Genomic DNA, 7,319 nt, shown 5'->3' with positions numbered 1-7,319 from the left:
TTTTTTTCACATCTAATGAAAAACTAATACTAATCCTACTCAAACTATTCCAAAAAACATAAGCGGAGGATACACTTCCAAACTTAATTTATGAGGCCAGTATTACCCTGATACCAAAACCAGACAGACACACCAAAAAAAGGAAAACACAGGTCAATATCTCTGATGAATAGTGATTCAAAAATTCTCAAGAAAATTCAACAATGTATTAGAAAGGTTATTTATCATGGCCACGTGAGATTTATCCCTGAGATGCATGGATGATTCAACATGTGCAAATAAACAATGTGATAGATCATATCAACAGAATGAAGGATAACAACCATATGATTATTGCAATTGATGCTGAATAAGCATTCGATAAAATTCAACATGTGTTCATAATAAAAACTCTCAAAAACGTGGGGATAGAAGGAACACAACTAAGCACAACAAAAGACATATATGACATTCCCACATTGAGTATCATACTGAATTGGAAGAAACTGAAAAGTTGTCACCCACTGTCATCATTGTTATTTAAAATAATCCTGGAAGTCCTAACTAGAGCCATCAGAAAAGAGAAAGAAAGAAAGGACATCTAAATTGGAGTGAAGAAGTCAACTTATACCTGTTTAAATATGATATTATATTTGGAAAAACCTAAAGACTCCACAAGAAAACTATTAGCATGGATAAACAAATTCAGTAAAGTTGCAGGATACAGAAATCACATGCAAAAAGTAGTAACATTTCTATATGCTAACACTGAACAAGGTAAAAAGAAAATTAAAATGTAATCCCATTTATAGCTGGGCATGGTGACTCACACCTATAATCCCAAAACTTTGGGAGTCTGAGATGGGTGGATCACTTGAGGTCAGGAGTTTAAGACCAGTCTGGCCAACGTGGAAAACTCTCGTCTTTACTAAAAGTACAAAAAAAAAAAAAAAAAAATTAGCCAGGTGTTGTGGCACACACCTTTAATCCTAGCTATTGGGGAGGCTGAGGCAGGAGAATAGCTTGAACCAAGGAAACAGAGGTTGCGGTGAGCTGAGATCATGGCACTGCACTTCAGCCTGGGTGACAGAGTGAGACTTCATCACAAAAAAATGTAATCCCATTTACAATAGCCACTCGTAAAATTAAATACCTAGGAATTAATTTTCCCAAGGAAGTAAAAGATCTGTATAATAAAAACTATAAGACACTAATGAATGAAATTGAAGTGGGCACCCAAAAATAGAAAAATATTCCAAGTTCACGGACTGGAAGAGTCAATGTTGTTAAAACGTACACATTACCGAAAGCAATTAACAAATTCAATGCAATACCTATCAGTATACCAGTGGCATCCTACACAGAAATAGAAAAAGATTATAAAATTTATATGGATCCACAAAAGGCCCAGAGTAGCCAACAATGTCCTAAGCAAACAAAACAAAACAAAACAAAACAACAACAACAAAAACAAAAAATAAAAATATGTAGTAAGCACATGACCTGATTTCAAATTATATTACAGAGCTATAGTAACCAAAATAGCATGGTATTGGCATAAAAACAGATGCATAGACCAATGGAATAGAAAAAAGAAACCAGAAACAAACCTATGTACCTACAGTGAACTCATTTTCAAAGAAGGTGCAAAGAACATACATTGAGAAAAAGTTTCTTCAGTATGTGGTGCCAGGAAAACTGAATACCCATATGCCCAAGAATGAAACTAGACCTGTATTTCTCACTAGATATGAAAATCAAATCAAAATATCTGAAAGTTATAAATCTAAGGCTTCAAATCATGAAACTTCTACAAGAAAATTTGGGAAACATCTCCAGGACATTGGTCTAGGCAAACATTTTTCGAGCAATACTCCGCAAATTAGCCAACCAAAACAAAAATGGAGAATGGGGTCACATCAAGTTAAAAAAAGCTGCTGTACAACAAAGGTAACAATCAACAAAGCAGAGAGGCCAGCCACAGAATGGAAGAAAATATGTGCAAACTACCTATCTGACAATGAATTAATAACCAGAATATATAAGGAGCTCAAAAAACTCTGAAGAAAGAAAAAATGAAATAATCTGATCAAAAATGGGCAAAAGATCTTAAAGGACATGTTTCATAAGAAGGCACAAATGGCAAACAGGCCTACAAAATGGTGGTCAAAATCACTGATCAGAGAAATGCAAATCAAAACCACAATGAGATATTATTTCACTTCAGTAAAGGTAACTTTTATTCAAAAGAGAGGCAATGATAAATGGTAGAGAGGATGTGGAGAAAAGACAACCATCATACACTGCTGGTCATAATATGAATTAGTACAACCACTATGGAGAATAGTTTGGAGGTTCCTCAAAAAACTAAAAATTGTGCTACTATACAATTTAGCAAATTCACTGCCCAAAATATTTTTAAAAAATCATTATAACAATTTATATATCTAAAAGAAAGGTAATCAATGTATCAAAATGATATCTGTATGCCTATATTTGTTGGCAGTACTGTTTACAACAGTTAAGATTTGGAAATCTAAGTGCCCATCAACTGATGAATGGATAAAGAAAATGTGTTACATTTACACATGGAGTTTTATTCAGCCGTTTAAAAAAATGCTAGTTATTTGCAACAGCATGAATGAAATTGGGGTTCATTATGATAAGTTAAATATGCCCAGCACAGAAAGAAAAGCATTGCATGTTTCCACTTATTTGTGGGATATGAAAATCAAAAGAATTGAACTGATGGTCATAAAGAGTAGTAGGGTGGTTACCAGAGGCTTGGAAGTGTATTGGGGGTCTGGGTGGGAGAGGTAGGGATGGATAATGGGTATAAAATATAGTTAGAAAGAATGAATTAGACCTACTATTTAATAGCACAACAGGGTATCTATAATCAATAATAATTTAACTGTACATTTTAAAATAACTTAAAGAGTGTAATTGGATTGCTTGTAACTTAAAGGATAAATGCTTGAGGGAATGAATATCCAATTCCCCATGATGTGCTTATTTCACATTGCAGGCTGTATCAAAACATCTCATGTACTTCATAAATATATACACCTACCCCATGTACCCACAAAATTAAGAATAAAAAAAATGTATACTACCCAATGTGATCTGCAAATTCAATGCAATCCTTATCAAAATTCCAATTGTATTTTACACAGAAATAGAAAAAAATTGAAAATCCATGTGAAGCTTCAAAAGACCCTCAAGAGCCAACATCACATTTCTGAGCAAAAAGAACAAAGCTGGAAGCATAATACTACCTGAGTTTAAAATATATTACAAAGTGACAATAATCAAGACAGTATGGCACTTGCATAAGAATAGACACATAGATCAATGGAACAGTATAGAGACACCAGAAATACACCAAGGCACGCATGATCAACTGGTCTTTGACAAGGTAGCTAAGGATACACAATGGAGAAAAGATACTCTTTTCAACAAATGGTCTTGGAAAAACTGGATATCCACATGCAAAAGAATAAAATTGGGCCCTTATCTTAAACCATAAATAAAAATGGCCACAACATGGTTTAAAAACATAAGCCTGAGGTCAGAAACATTATAATTTAGAGAAGAAAACACAGTAGAAAAAGTTTCTTGACATTGGCTTTAGTAGTGATTTCTTTAATATCACATTAAAGGCATAAGCAACAAAAGCAAAAACAAACCAGTGACATTACATCCAACAACAAAGTTTCTTCACAACAATATACAACTAAATTTTGATACAAAACTCTAGCTAGCATCAGACTCTACAGGTTTAAGGGCAAAGTCCTCTACAGTGTTAAGATGCCAGTCACACTTCACTGGTTCCCAGGCCACCTGCACTTTTGACCAGCTAGCTATAAATTCAGAGATTTCCCACTATGCTCATAAGTTCAATAATTTACTCAATTGACTCACAGAACTCAGGGAAAGTGCTATACTTATGATGGCAGCTTTATTATAAAAGACACACAGAGAAAGAGGTCTGAAAGGGTCCTAGACACATATATTTTTATCTTCTCCCTATGGAATTAGAGTGTATCACCCTTCGGCATATCAATGTATTTATCAACCAGGAAGCTCGAATGAGCTTTGAGTCCAAGGTTTTTATTAGAATTTCCTTTATAAAAAATTTTTGTATTTTGTGTGGGGACATAGTAGATACATATATATTTATGAGGTACATGAGATATTTTGATACTGTCATGTAAGGCATAATAATTACATCATAGAAAATTAAGCATCCATACACTTAATCATTTAACCTTTCTGTTACAAACAATAATCCAATTATATTATTTTAGTTACTTTGAAATATACAATTAAATTATTAGTAAATATAGTCACCCTTTTGTGCTATCAAATAGTAGATTCACTATTTCTCGTTTTTATTGTACCTATTGAACATCCTTATTTCCTCCCTACCCCTAACTACACTTTCCAACCTCTGGTAGCCATGCTTCTACTCTCTATCTTCTTCAGTTCAATTGTTTTGATTTTTAGATCTCACAAATAAGTGATAACATAAGCTGTTTGTTTTTCTGGGCCTGTCTTATTTTACATAACATGGTGACCTCCATTTTCATCTATGTTGCTGCAAATAACTAGATCTCATTTTTCTAATGGTAGAATATTACTCCATTGTATATAAGTACAACACTTTTTTAAAATCTATTTATCTGTTGATGGTCATTTAGGTTGCTTCCATATCTTAGCTATTGTGAAGAGTGCTGAAATAAACATGGAAGTATAGATATCTTTTTGATGTACTAATTTCTTTTCTTTTGTGGCTATACCCAGTAGTGAGATTGCTGTATCATATATCATATGGTAGTTCTATTTTTAGTTTTTGAGGAACTTCCAAACTGTTCTTCATAGTGGTTGTACTAATATGTATTCTGACCAACAGTGTATAAGGGTTCTCCTTTCTCCACATCCTCTGTAGCATTTGGTATTTCTCGTCTTCTGAATAAAAGCCATCTTAAATGGAGAGAGATAATATCTATTGTGGTTTTGATTTGCATTTCCCACCGGGGCCATGAAGCATGGAGAGTCTGCACCTACATTTCTCTAATGAGCAATGATTTTGAGAGCCTTTTTGTATGCCATTTGTGTCTTCTTTTGAGAAATATCATTTAAAATCTTTTGTCCATTTTTGATCAGATTACTAAATGTTTTCCTATAGAGTTGTTTGAACTCTTTATATGTTCTGGTTATTAATCCAGTGTCAGTTAGTTAGTTTGTAAATATTTTCATCTATTCTGTGGCTTGCCTCTCCACTTTGTTGATTGTTTCCTTTGTTGTACAGAGGCTTTTTAACTTGATGTGATTTCATTTGTCTATTTTTGTTTTGGTTGCCTGTGCTTTTGGGGTATTGCTAAATAAATTTTTGTCTATCCCAATGTCCTTGAGAGTTTCTCCAATGTTTTCCTGTAGTGATTTTGTAGTTTATCTTAGATTTAAGGCTCTAAGATATTTTGATTTGACTTTTGTATATGGAGAGAGATAGAGGTCAAGTTTCACTATTCCACATATGAATATCCAGTTTTCCCAACACTATTTATTGAAGAGACTCTCCTTTCTTTAGTATAAGTTCTTGCCATCTTTTTTGAAAATGAACTCACTTTAGGTATATAGATTTGTTTCCACGTTTTCTATTCTATTCCATTTGTTTATATGTCTGCTTTTATGCCAGGACCATGCTGTTTGGCTTATTATAGCTCTGTAGTGTAATTTGAAGTCAAGCAATGTGACTCTTCCAGTTTTGCTTATTTTGCTCCAGATAACTTTGACTATACTGGTTGTTCCAAATATCATTCTCATTTGTTTCCAGACATTTTTTCAATTTCATTTTTAATTTCTTCACTGATCCAGTGGTCATTCAGGAGCATACTTTTAAATTGCCATGTGTTTGTATAGTTTCCAAAATTCCTCTCAGTGTGGCTTGCCAAGAAACTCGAGTTCTGACCACTAGGATGGATGATTCTTTTATGGCTAGCTCTGGTCCAAATGTTCCCTCCAAGCACAGGCACTGGCTAAGTCCAGCGTTCCTTCTCTATTATTGACAGGGCAGCACTGACATTAATGTAATGTCTTCCAGTTACCATAGTCTCCTTCCTCCATGTGCAGATTCCCCATGCTACATGGCCCCTGGTGGGAAATGAGGGACTGGTAGCATTACAAATTCAAAATTGTCTTTCTGACCCTCCTCAATGCCTGTTTCAACAATATGAAATTAAAATCAGGTACTGTGATTACTCATCTGGATTTTTTGTTCTCATAATGGTGCTTTTCCATGTGCAGATTGTTGTGTAGGATATAATAAATTCCTCTTCAAAGGTTTTAGCCTGTAAATTGTTAAATAGAGTAAGTTCAGAGATCCTCTCCAAGGAACCAGTGTATCAGTATGTTCACCTCCCCTGTTCTTTGTTCTTCATTTTAAAGTTTAACATCCTCATTCTCTTCATCTTCTTGCCCCTAGTTTCAGAAAACAAGGGAAAAAAACAAAAAACAAAAAACATAAAACAAAAACCTCCTATCCTCTATCACCTGCTCCATCCTGAGTCACCCCTGGTCACTTACTCTGACCTGAGTCATCCTGTGTCACCTGTTCTGTAACTGCCCTTCCTCCAAACTACTCACCCCCAGCACTGTGATTTGTACCCCTGCTCTATTAAAATAGCCAATCAGAATTAACTTAGACTGTGTGGTCGAACCCTCACCAACAGGGGAACAACACAGCAGTAGAGGAATAAAAACTCCATCCCCTCTCTTATTCAGGTGTGCTCTCGCCATTGCTCCATCTGCGAGTTGCACCCTTCTATAGAAGTAAGAATTACCTTGCTGAGAAAATTAAATTTATGCTCGAGTGCTATTTCTTTTGTGGCACTCAAAATTTATTTATAACAGTTGCTAAAATTTGGTATTCCTAAGTGAAGTATGAATGTAGTAGGTTTTCATTCCAACATCTTGCTACACCCTCATTTACTAGGATATTATTACATAAGCATGTTTAATTAAATCATTGGTCATGTAATTAAACTTAATCTGTAATCCCCTTTCCCTTTCCTTGGAGGGTGGCAAGTAAAATACTCATCTCTCTAAACATGTGTTTGGTCTTGCTGGGGTGTCCTGCCATTATCCTGAGACATTTTGTTAGCATAAACTACCTCGGGACCACCCTGGATCACCTCATTAGCATAAATTATCAGGACGCACCATGTATCACAAAGAACTTCTATCACTCAGGAAATTCTAAAGATTTAGGGTTTCCTTACTAAGAACCTGAAATATTTGCCAGTTATCTTCCTCATTTATGCAAGAAATGTATGGAT

This window comes from Colobus angolensis, unplaced genomic scaffold (genome assembly GCF_000951035.1).
Source record: "Colobus angolensis palliatus isolate OR3802 unplaced genomic scaffold, Cang.pa_1.0 Scaffold234, whole genome shotgun sequence".
Taxonomy (NCBI): Eukaryota; Metazoa; Chordata; class Mammalia; order Primates; family Cercopithecidae; genus Colobus; species Colobus angolensis.
The sequence above is the reverse complement of the archived record's forward strand: the minus strand, read 5'-3'. Positions refer to the sequence as shown.